Genomic DNA, 13,962 nt, shown 5'->3' with positions numbered 1-13,962 from the left:
TGAAAAAATTACGATAATAGAAAATAAAAGTATATAACATTGATTTAGATCTTTTATTTTCTTGGATTTTAAGCTTCTTTTTCAATCTTATAATAAAAAATAAACATGTAAAGATATTAACAAAGAGTAATAACCAACTATATTAATCGCGAGAAACAAAAATAGAATGATAACTGCACTTCCAACAATACGTAATATGTGTCGCTGGTATTAAACAGTAAATATTTAATTATCTTTCATTTGAAAGTAAAATGTTTACGTGATTCGGTTTTTATATAAGATAATTAAAGTAAAGGATTGCATAGAATATGTGTCATTTTTTATTTATGTAAGTTAATTAAAGTAAAGGATGGCATAGAATCTGTGTTATCTTTCATTTGTTTTAATATCGTAAAGATTGTTATAAAAATTGAATTCCTTTAAAACAGGGATCGGAATGATAAATGTCTTTCATTTTATATGTTTAATGCAATATTGTATGCAATTACATGAAATTTATGGTGAAAGCCGATAGTTATTAAAGTACACAAACTCAAGTTTTCCTGATTAGAATAAAGTTTTGGTCCTGTATCTAAAAAAAATAGTACTAGCAGATATTACACCAACATGTAGTAACATACAACCTTCCACAGACTTTGACGTTTATTTATTTCGGTTAGTACCATACAGAACAGCTTGTTCTTGTCATAGTGGTTCAATTAACTTAGAGATGCTCTCAGTAACTTCATAAAACTACTATAGCAAAGTTAATATTAAGAAGAACGACTGAAAAATGGAAATAAGACTTTATTATTTTAATGCGTAGGAAACGATTTTCTGGATTTACCTTCATCAGGAACGCTTAAAGTCAAGCATTAGAAAGATGATCTCTTTACAATTTCTTTTATAACTTTTTAACCTACTTTATTGCACTTCTTTGAACAATTTACTCAAAGTACAGCATCAGTCATAGTGCCTTGTTATTTATCCGTATTCGGTATGTCACATTCGGGGGAAAGGGACGGGATTGTAGTTACGACAATTGGAACATATCCGTTGTCATCTGTGAAACGGATACTCCATAACGGTCAACCAATTCGTGATGGGGTCCGTAAAATTTACGAAGGGATGATTTCAACTTCACCACTTGAAACTCTTGGTGTAATAGCTTCCTTGTGGGCAGCAATCCTCTGTCAAGGAAAAAATGATAGGACATACAAGCCCTGAAATATCAACTGAGAGATATACTCAGTATGCAGGCCCTGCTGGAATGTTGCTACACCGAAATGAAAAGTTCACTATTGAGAAGCTGAAAACATCTCTTTTGTCGTAAAATTTTGTTATCAACCGACCATCATTGTCAATTTCTAGATGTAAGTCAAGTTATGAGGCAGACTTAACTGTATCTGTTGTATCCTTTATCTCAAGTTCGATGGGATAGATGCGTTCAACATAGTCACCATATTTTGAATTATTTAGTGAAAGAACATCATCTATATAGCGGAAAGTGAAGTTAAAGGATACTGCTAACTTCTTGTCTTTCTTCCTAAGAAGTTCCTTTATGAAGTCAGCCTCATATGAATAAAGGAACAAGTCGTCAAAAAGAGGAGCACAGTAGTTCCCATGGGAATGCCGATTGTTTGTTGAAAAATATGTCCTCCAAACGTAACAAATATGTTGTCAATCAAGAAATCAAGCATCTTGATAATGTCAGTTTCAGAGAATTTCTTGTTTGAATCCGAGTGATTTTTTACAAAGTACGATGTATCCCTCCAATAGACAAGACACTTGTATGTACGTAGGTATATTAACTGCATATGTGTTGGTTTTACATTCTTTTTATAGTACAAATATCATTGAAGGTTACGGAATATATGTTTCTACGATCACGTACAGACTGAATAATCATTACATTACTTACTAATTTACATGTTAACTCTCTTATATATCTCACATTTTTGAACAACCTGTAGATGTTATTTTGTATATCTTTTTTTTTTTTGAATTGCCAAGTGTCTTCTTTGCCTTGTCCATTTCCTATTAATCGTACAACATTAAATAATTATCAGTTTAGCTGCTCAATCAATTGCATTGACGGACAACTGGTGCCGGTTTGGATGAATTTAATCAAGAAGATGATGTATAAGGGTGCATTGTTTTCTGCTTCTATAATTACTTCGTCTTTGTTCGTTGCTGTATAAACACGAAATTTTAAAAAAGCAACACAATATTTATTCACCACAGCAAAATTGTTTTCAAATGAAAATATACTTTATAAACTTTGTGCGTGCGAAGCGCTTTTCTTTATTAATCTTCATCAGGAACGCTCACACCCCCCAAAAAAATTGAAAACCAAAGATGTGCAAATACTTAGAATACGTGTGAAACTATAAGAACAACAGGGATCTGAAAAGAATAGTCAAACTCATCTTTGCCTGAAGGAGTTTGAACCTTAGTTTCTTAATTTTTCAACCGATATCTCGATGAAAACAGCTCGGTCTGTAACTTTGTATTAGTTTTTCTTTGTTTATCTGATGTCAAAATAGCATCTGAATCCTTTTTTCTTTCAGTTTGAATGTTTGTTCCTTCTGTAGTCTTGCACATTTCATGTGTAAATTATTTTTAGCATTCATTTGAGATTTAGGAATGATAAGTAGTTATAACAGACACTAATAAGAAAATATGAAACTTCACCTGGAAAACCGCTGCTGGTGTATATTGATCAGATTTACTTGACTTGACTTAACTGAGCTGTGACCCAATGACTACACGATAGGCATAATAGTGTGTGAGAAAGAAAGAAATAATAGGAGCTCTCAAATTACATTTCAAAGAAAAGAATTAGATTAATAACTAACTTTTACTGCATATCTGCTTCCGTCATGTCATAGGCTTGTAGATTCCTTGTAGACTTCAACTCACTTGGCGAGTATACAATGTTTACTGCATATCTGTTTCCGTCATGTCATAGGCTTGTAGATTCCTTGTAGACTTCATCTCACTTGGCGAGTATACAATGTTTACTGCATATCTGTTTCCGTCATGTCATAGACTTTTAGATTCCTTGTAGACTTCATCTCACTTGGCGAGTAAACAATGTTTACTGCATATTTTTTCCGTCATGTCATAGGCTTGTAGATTCCTTGTAGACTTCATCTCACTTGGCGAGTATACAATGTTTACTGCATATCTGTTTCCGTCATGTCATAGGCTTGTAGATTCCTTGTAGACTTCATCTCACTTGGCGAGTATCGTCATGTCATAGGCTTGTAGATTCCTTGTACCTCTTCATCTCACTTGGCGAGTATCGTCATGTCATAGGCTTGTAATTCCTTGAAGACTTCATCTCACTTGGCGAGTATACAATGTAACGGTTGATTGTTTGTTCATCATACAGTGACAACTCTGCTATGGACTTCAATTAATGTTATTATTTAGATATCAAGAAATACAACTTCCCCTGAAGTTCCTCGAAACCAAAATTTTAGCAAAAAAACCTCATCAATGATTCCATGTTATAATTTTGTATGTCAGACGCGCGTTTTGTCTACAATAGACTCACCAGTGATGCTCGAATAAAAAAAGTTCAAAGGCCAAATCAAATACGAAGTTGAAGAGCATTGTTCAAAGTAGTTTCGACTTATTCATAACAAATTCAGTTCCTGTATTCTTCTCTTGAAGAATCATTATTTATGCTTGTTTAGTAAATATCTGATGCCTCTTACCTTATACAGAGCTTGGCAATTGATTGTAGAAACACCTCGTTGTTGAAATCTGTATGTTCCCCTTTTTTGTTTGTCTCGCTGGGGTGCTGTCTCATTGATGTATACCCCAGATCTTCTTTTCATTCATATTTTTCTTTTAGGTAGATAATATTGGTTGCAACAGGTCTCCCAAGTCCCTAAAGGAGTATTAAACGTACAGCGAGCATGGCACTTTCCCTACACGAAGCATTGAATGTAACGTCCTCATTCGGACCGGACGTGACTGAGTTTTTATACATCCCATACAGCCAAACGATTGGTTTTGACTCTACTTTTATACCCTAATAAAAAAATTCGATATGATTTCCAAGGGCATAACATGTGTTTTATGGAATAAGTTCATCAGATAAGCTCGAGACCAGAAGTTTAGTAAATTAAAAATATATAAAACGGTTAGAGGAGTGCCATATCATAACAGTCAAAACCGTTTACGTTGAACTTTGTGTGGGCGTTGCAACCTTGGTTTTCGCACAGTTACACAATCATATGAAACATTTTAACTCTATGTGTTACTTGATTGTATTATATGATTGTAATATTGGCCGCTAGACGTTAAGTACTCCTAAATTTTCATGAAAGATATTAAGATATGGATATGATTCAAGTTTAACAACTTTATTCTCCTTCGTCAGTGTCAATGTTTTTTTTATCAAATGTAATACAATATTATTTGTTTATATCAAAAATAGCGCAGCAATACAAGTAAATTTTGAACTATCAATTTACTTCGAAACCTTGCACTTTATGATGATAAAACAAAAGTCAAAACTGTACAGACGTGACTGCGTATCCATACATCCAACATTGTCAAAATGTAGTAGTTTGTGTAATATATATATAAAATAATAGATAAGCACACCTAACAAACTGCTACTACTTCCTGTTGATGCCGTTTGGATGAAGTAGATTTATTTCCTTTATCCAGAAGCTTTCCCGAATCTCTCCCTGAGCATCACTCCAATGAAGTTTTGTTCAATCATATTGGAGGCCACAAACCGAGCATTCTAAAATGCAAATAACATTCATATTTTTGCAGGTCACATTGCAAAATGTCCTGTAGTTATTTTCGGTGGCTTTACTGTGGAATATTAATGAGTGATGCATCTGTAGGCAGCATTTGTAGCGATTTTCAACACACGAACGGCATTCTCCAGAAGTAATACTCGGCTCTGACACTTCAGACCGCACCAACATGTTTAGCAGACTATTGGGTTGCTTAAAAGCTATCATATGGAGCATGGAATATTCCTTGGTTAGTTTGGGATTCTTTTGAAATGATTTCCTATGCTCACGAATGACACATCCCGCGTAACTTCTAAAGGACGCCACTCATTGTTTTGATATATACTACCGGATTGGAGAAGTCCGGGGGATTGCCATATTTATACAAGTCTGTCAACCCTTGTGGTTTTTTGTTTGCGGAGCAGACACGCTATACTGAAAATCTTAAGTCAGTTTAAAATGAAAATAAGATCTTCGGCCAGATAAATTTAAAAGTTAAAAAAGAAGAATACGACATACAAGACAAATGTTAACCCTATACTAAAGGAGAGAATAAATATAAATCTAGATCGTAAGAATAAGCTATACAACAGATCTAAACTGAACAAAGAGTAGAACCTAATCTGGAAGAATCCCACCAAAAAAGATAAATGCAATGAAATAAGAGTGAAAGGGTTAAAACTGTTTTCTGAAATTGATGGAAATAGCCACGTCAAATGTTGCCAGTGAAAGAATTGCAATCCTCGGTACAGTATAAATCAAAGAAAATTTTAATCTACAATTAAGATGTTCAAGATAAAGACATTTCACTGTGAACATGCAGTTCAATATAGCTAATATCGCACATTACTATTCTCTTGGGATGCATATCTATGAAGTCTTTGTTGTAAAACTTCAACCTGCGTCAACTTTGAAATTTTAGAATTCGTTATTCGGTTTTTAATTTGTATAACGTTAAAGATTGTTTTAGTTAAGTCAGAATAGATTGATATGATTCATTTTACATCATTATAATCATACTGATGAAGGATATCTGTTATCCGAAACATTTATAGATACTTATATTTATTGTTTCCTTTTTTATAATATTGGTATTGTTTTGTACACTTTGTAAGCGTATATATGTTTTTACTAGTAAGTCAAAAAAGCGAAAATTGTCAGTCGTCTTCTTATTGGAGTAATTACCCTTATTGACATTTTTTAACTTACTTTTGCGTTTTTACCTAATCTTGAAAACTAAAAGCAAAAATGATCAGGAAGACACGACCTATAAATAAGTCAAGTATAGCAGAAATCGTCAGTTAACTCCTTATATGAATGATCGCCCCTTTTTACCATTTTTTGCGTTTTTGCCTATTAATTTGAAAGTATGATAGATAGAGAGAATTTAAGCTATAAAAAATGATCAACAAGTCAAGATCTACAATAAGTTGATATTTTTTTTTCACCCTTTTTTCGTGTTTTGAGCAAAAGCCATAGAAGATGTAGAGAGACTGTAAAAAGAAAAAATGATCAGCAATACAAGTTCAATGAAAAAGAGATTTTAGTCATGAATTATATATACAATGTTGGAGAGTGACCATTGTTAAATATGCTCATAGACCTAGGTGAGCGACATAGACCTAGGTTAGCGACATAGACCTATGTGAGCGACATAGACCTAGGTGAGCGACACAGGCCTAGGTGAGCAACACAGACCTAGGTGAGCGATACAGACCTAGGTGAGCGACACAGGCCCAGGTGAGCGACACAGACCAAGGTGAGCGACATAGACCTAGGTGAGTGACACTGGCCCAGGTAAGCGACACAGGCCTAGGTGAGCGACATAGACCTAGGTGAGCGACACATGTCTAGGTGAGCGACATAGACCTAGGTGAGAGACACAAACCTAGGTGAGCGACATAGGCCCAGGTGAGCGACACAGACCTAGGTGAGCGACACAGGACCAGGTGAGCGACACAGACCTAGGTGAGCGACACAGACCTAGGTGAGCGACACAGGCCCAGGTGAGCGACACAGGCCAAGGTGAGCGACACAGACCTAGGTGAGCGACACCGGCACAGGTAAGCGACACAGGCCTAGGTGAGCGACACAGGCCGAGGTGAGCGACATAGACCTAGGTGATCGACATAGACCTAGATGAGCGACATAGACCTAGATGAGCGACATAGGCCTAGGTGAGCGACATATACCTAGGTGAGCGCCACAAACCTAGGTGAGCGACACAGGCCCAGGTGAGCGACACAGACCTAGGTGAGCGACACAGACCTAGGTGAACGACACAGGACCAGGTGAGCGACACAGACCGAGGTGAGCGACACAGGCCAAGGTGAGCGACATAGACCTAGGTGAGCGACAAATGCTTTTTAGGGCCTTTAGTCGTATTTGTTTCTCATCTTTTTCTTTATAACTTTCTATCATACTTATGTATCTTTTTATTTATCTGATATAATTTCTTTATTTCGTGTACCCACCGGAAGCGTTGAGTATTGGTCTGGATTGAAAGTTCAACATATGACGTGTGTGTAGATGTGGCTGTACTATGTCATGGACACGTTACATGTAATGCAGTTAAAAGTTCATATCTATTGATTCAGTGCAAGTTTGTTTCATGTAATAAATAGATTATACTCTATAGTCGTGGTTGCATTATTGAAACCATTCACAACTTATATCTTTGATTATATAAAGTTCAATATGATGTTGCTATAGATCTCAGTCTATGATTGCCTTATTTTCGTCAGAACTCATAGATTTAGTCTTCAGCATTAACAAGGGTCCTTCGAAACAAATCTGCAAAGGTATGTAAAATCTTAATGCTAAGCATTAACAATGAATAGTATTTGAGTTTTTCATGTGTATAACGCTTTTTATTTTTTCTTACTCATTCGACAAATATATTTATATTTTAAAAGTTCTTACTATTTGGTCGTCTCCTTTTTAGTTTCATTTCTCTCTAAATATGATTTGTTTCCTTCGTTAACAGTTACTGATTGAAGTCTTCATCAAATCTTTTTTGAAAATCTTTTGCTGTGTTGAACAAAAGAAATTTGAAAGCTGTGTGAAGTTTCAGGAATAATATGAAGAATTGGGACTGGATTTCAAACTTTGTTTATGAAGTGTGCAAATACGAATATCTTCGACGAGTTTTAAATGAAGTAGATTTTCATCAATATTTTGGGTGAAGAATCGTAGTTCTTTTATAATTTTTATACAAGGAGAGTTATTTGTGTATATAAATATATATGATTCATTTATACAAGGAGAGTTATTTGTGTATATAAATATATATATGATTCATTATACAAGGAGAGTTATTTGTGTATATAAATATATATGATTCATTTATACAAGGAGAGTTATTTGTGTATATAAATATATATGTTTCATTAATAAAAATGGGAAGAAGATACCCAAAGAGACGAATTACTACAAGCCGAAGATTGACATTCAACACCATGGCAAAAAGACAAATACTAACAGTCAAAGATCTCGGGTGCTCTGGAAGAGTCGTCAGTTCCCGCTCAACTAGTTACAAATAGGTAAGCAATATAGATATCGAATTTATTGGGTCTAGACATTCATTTTTTTAACCTTTTTGGTATTTTGGGTCCTAAATGCTCCTCAACTCCGAACTTTATTTTGCCTTTTTAAACATTTTTGGTTCGAGCGTCAATGATGAGTCTTTTGTCGTTTGTAGACAAAACGCGTGTCTGGCATACAAAATTTAAAGCCCAATATCTCTGGTGATTTTATTTGTAGTTCAAATTTGGGGGTTTCATTCACTAAACAGTGCTATAGAGTTATAAATAACATAGTCCTTCAACTGAGTCATTCTGTCATTATTCGAATGACATAATTTATAGTATAATAGATTACTCCTACTCTTTTCTTTTGAAATATAGGTGTATGGTCAAGCTTTTTTGTATACACCTCATGGACTATTAAGATGAAACGTGGTGAAATAGGCATCATAAAATTAAACTCTCGGTTGAATATGGAGTCTTTATAAAGAGGTCTTAGTTGACAAGCAAACAACAGATCAACATAGCACAGACCATTCGAAAATATACCATAAATGCAAGTTCAAAGAAAGATAACTCTGACCAGTCTATGAAACAAATACGTTAAGCTAATATTGCAATTTTCATATAAATATAAGGAGATGTGGAATGATTGTTAATGAGACCACTACCAACCAGAATCAACGACGATGTAAGTATATATAGATCACCGTAAATATAAATGTATATTTGTGTTTTCTGTCTGAAACTGAAATACATGAATGTCATGGTTGGTAAGGGTAACGACAAAACAAATTCAGATCAAAAACAAAATAAAAGGTGCAATATGGCACTATATGGTGTAGATTCTGAGAAAATTTCACCAAATATGATTAAGGGTTTAGGAGATGAAAGTTTTATAAATATGTACTGTAGTTTTGCACATGATTTGTTGAAAGAATCCGCAAAAATTATTCTGATAAAATAAATATGACATACATTATATGCTTATAATTTTGAGAATGTTTCAATAAATTGTCATAAGGAATTTAGGAGAAGTTGCGGAAACAAACCTCAAATAGTTCGAACAAAAACCAAAGTAGGAGGTGTACAATGGCATTATATAGTAAATATTTTGAGAAAGTTTATGTAAATCATGATTTGGGGCGAAAGAGGAGAAGTGGTTACACATGTGTACTAAAGTGTACAGATATGAAGAGTTCATGTCATCTCAGAATAAACCCCAATTATATTTCAGATGGTAAAAATTGAAATAAGAGGTGCAAATGTACATCATACAGATGAGTAAGATTCTAGGAAAAAGGTATTAAATCATACCAAGCTACAAGGTAAATTCAAAAAGGGGGAAGCAAAAAAAAAACAAATCAAACGGTCGACTAACAAACAGAACAAATGGGAAACAACTGTCATATTCCTGACTTGGTACAGGTACAGCTGTATCTGACGAAAGTGAGGGGTTAAACCTTGTTTTATAACTAGCTAAACCTCCCATATGTATGACAGTTGTCTATAGTTCCGTTATATTGACAACATTGGATGGGCACCCCAAACAGACATATATATGCCTTTATTAGTCTTGTATGTTTTTTTTAATTTTAGTTCATTTATATGTTCCGGAGTTTAGTGTGACGTCCATTTTCACTGAACTAGTACACATTTTTGTTCAGGGGCCAGCTGAAGCCCGCCTCCGGGTGCGGTGTTTTCTCGCTGTGTTGAAGACCCATTGGTGGCCTTCGGCTGTTTGCTGCTCTTTGGTCGGGTTGTTGTCTCTGACACATTCCCCATTTCTATTCTCAATTTATAATTGGTTACCATGAAAATTATTTGGATCCAGCATTCACTGTGTCAACATACATCAGATATACAACACAACTGACTAAAAACAAACAAACAAACAAATAAATCTGACAAAGACACCAACAAAATAAGTTTTTGTAGTTGATAGTACATACGGTATAGTAAACCATAATGACATATACACTTTCCTGATAAAGTACAAATTAAGAAAACAAGGGCAAACAAATTGAAAACATCACTTTAAAACCTTCATGCGTCCCAATTGCATCTCTACCCACCCGCATTAGGAACGTCCAAAGCAAAAAAATCCGAAAGCAGGATACACACATACCAACCGATATCCAGAGTCAAACGACCAATGTAACATAACTACCAAAACAAATAAAGGGAAAACTGTAAAGTAAATAAGATGACATACAACGTCTGCACCTAGAAATAACTCAAAACCATACTGTATTATTTGTGAAGTAGATAATGAATATTCATCTATTAGGTCTTTGCACTTTTCAATGAACTTTTTGAGAAAAGACGAGTTTTTCTTTGACAAAACCATTGCAGATTATTTTTTGTTCAGACACCGATGACATTTTACAAAGTCTGAGTAGCAGCTGCAAGCTCTTGAATGTCGTACGAGTTGAGAAATGTCTACTCCAAGATAAGAACATCATCAATATACCTGTATGTGAAATTAAATGATCCAGCTTTTTGATCTTCTTGATTTTCACAAAAGTCTGAAGGAACTCCAAGGCATATATAAATAAATGAAAAGAAAAGGTCAGGAAGGTGAGGTGCATAGTTGGTTCCCATGGGAATGCCGACATCCTGCTGGAAAATTCTGCCTACAAATTCAACAAATATGTTGTCAATGAGAAACTTCAACATACTGATCACTTGAGCTTCGGTGAAGCATGTTTGATTGGGTTCATTTTTAACAAAATATGCCGAATTGTATCCCAAAAAAAATAAATGTGTAGCGTATGGTACCCTTTTTATTGAGAAAAGCATTGTGGATTATTTGTTTAAGACGAGTTTCAATTTTCCATGTAGTATATGGTTTAAAAGGTATGAAAATAGAATCTTTTGATAGAATTTATTTCAGAGAATAACCAAGATATAATATTTTCTAAAAGTTCTTTTGAGTACATAGAAATATAAATGTGGTTAATTCCACTATGTATACTCGAGTAAACAATATCACAGTATCTATATAATCCCTCTTCAACTGCGAAGAAAAGCGGATAATTCCTTGATATAACATGCATATGAGCCGGCAATGTACCAGTGGTTGTACGGAGTTTGGTGAAGTTTCGGTATCTTATACAAACAAGGTAAGTCCTCAGATTTTTTCTCACTTGAATATTCAATGAGGTCATGCTGGACTCGTGATTTGCCAAAAGTTCATTCTTATCAAAAGTTACGTTTTTGTACGTAGGATTACTTGAGCTCTCATTTATTCCTAAATCTTTGATGAGACACTCGTAGTAATAGGAATTACAGACAAAACAATATTGTTTGAAGCTTTGTCCGCAGGAACAACATCATATTTATGGCAAAGAGAGGATAGAAATTTCATAGTTTCTTTGTCTCTGAATACTAACCGAGTAAGCAACATAGCAAAATTACCGGCAAAATTATAAAAAATACAAAGGAAACTCTATCCTTACCTAATGCTAATTTTAAAGTCAAAATAAAAAGTATCAAGAATCTACGTCACATCGATCATATATGATGACATCTTGATTTCATGTGCCTGTCCCAAGTTCAATATTTTAATGTTTTTCGTTAATTTGATAATTGGATTTCAATGTCAGGTCTTTGATTATTTCTGTCAAATTCATTTACAACTATTGATGACTAGAGATGATTTAGAACATTATATAAAGTAATGACACCCGTCTATTGTTCAAGACTATGTTGGCCTCTACGTGCTCTTTTGTAATTCTCATCGTTGACTTCTTAAAAATGGCAGAAGCATCAAAATAAATAATTAAACATTTAACTATTTCCTATTTATCCATAAGAAATCTCATTCTTTCTGTTTTATATCATTCAATTCCATTTATTCTATTAATTAAGATTATCTTATATTTTAATTATTTATCAAGTTATTATGGTTTTAAAATATTTTATGGGTATTTTTTTTTATATTTACCATTCATGAAAATTGATTCATTCCTATAATCAATCAGTCTTACTCAAATATACTCTATTAAAAGCTCTAGACTATTAAAATAACGTGAGGAAAAAATATGCACAACTGACTTTAACTATTCCAAACTTTAAGTCAGATTAAACTCCCTCAGGCAAAGTTGACCTTAGATGAATTTGGCTATCATTTTAGATCCATTGAGGTCATATAGCTTTCCATATGTTTCGGTACTTATAAATTGGCTTTCAAATATTTGGCTTAAAGCTTTCTGGATGAGGGTAAATCCAGAAAAGCGCATCGGGGCATAAGATTTACAAAGTGTAATTTTCATTTTTTTGAAACTTTGTTTCAGAAAATAGAATGAAGAATGTAGAAAAAATTATGAATACAATGAGACATGATATATTTGTCAATGAGACAGCACCAGGAACAAAACAATAACATAAAATATATCTAGATGTTAACATACAGTCTTCATGTATTTTCTGCTCTGTCATGTCCTGGGTTTGGAGAAACAAATACTTTGATAAAAACTACTTTAGTTCCAGCATACAAAAATCTGAACGGCCAACATCAAGATACATGAGTTTTTATTAGTAACATACACGTTCTGTTTGGTGGCATGGTTTTCAGGAGACAGTTTTAATTCTGAGAGAAAAAACTGGATGTATCTTTACTGCAACATGACTCATGACTAATTAACCGTTGACTATCTGTGTAACAGATGACCATGGATACATGTATGTTCCATGTGTCCTAACAATAATTCACAGATCCTATTTTCCTTTTTTGACCTATCATCAAAAGTTACTTTTCAAAGATGTTTACTTGCAATGAGCAACAAGATATGTGTCATTGATGGAGCAGAAACTGTCCACCATTGAGTTCAAAATCGTCTCAGTTCACCTCTGTTGGAATAGGTTCATACTGTTTAAATGTTAGTTTCAGGATAGTGTTTTGTGTACTGCTATTTCGTCGTTTTTACCTTTGAAAGTGGTGTTGTCTGTTTCGTCGTTTTTACCTTTGGAAGTGGTGTTGTCTGTTTCGTCGTTTTTACCTTTGGAAGTGGTGTTGTCTGTTTCGTCGTTTTTACCTTTGAAAGTGGTGTTGTCTGTTTCGTCGTTTTTACCTTTGGAAGTGGTGTTGTCTGTTTCGTCGTTTTTACCTTTGGAAGTGGTTTTGTCTGTCATTCGATATCTGTTTGTTATTGTCCCTTAGTAACTTTTAAACTTTATACACTTTAAAATATTAATTGAAGCACTGAATTGTTTTGTACAAGCACCATTCAGATATATAACTATGGTACTTAATAAGTCTCTAGAATTTTTTATAAACTAAAACGTGTATTTTCTATCTGGTATGTAAAGATATTAGCGGAAGAATGTATCCATTGCTATTACAGTATTGTAATAAAATTGTACTATACCGTTATGATTTTTCTCCAAATAAATCTATTTCTTTGAGTTCCGTTATGTCATTAAAGGGGTTTCCCTTACTTGGTATTTTTCGCGGGTTATGTTTATGTGTATGTACGGATGGTTTCGGTTGAGGGTATATAAGGAATTTGTATGGGTCCGTTCGATTAATGCGACGTTTGTTACAAAGTTGGAAAGGACGTGTTATAAGAATATTCCAGTTGTTTGCGTTAGCTTTCCCTCCCTCCCCCTCCTTCTAGTAGTAGCTTTGTACTCTTGATACTTATGTGATTATATAACATGTTGACATTGAGACATATGTATGATCTTTA

Source organism: Mytilus californianus, unplaced genomic scaffold (genome assembly GCF_021869535.1).
Source record: "Mytilus californianus isolate M0D057914Y unplaced genomic scaffold, xbMytCali1.0.p SCAF_2, whole genome shotgun sequence".
NCBI lineage: Eukaryota > Metazoa > Mollusca > Bivalvia > Mytilida > Mytilidae > Mytilus > Mytilus californianus.
This window is presented reverse-complemented; position numbering follows the sequence as displayed.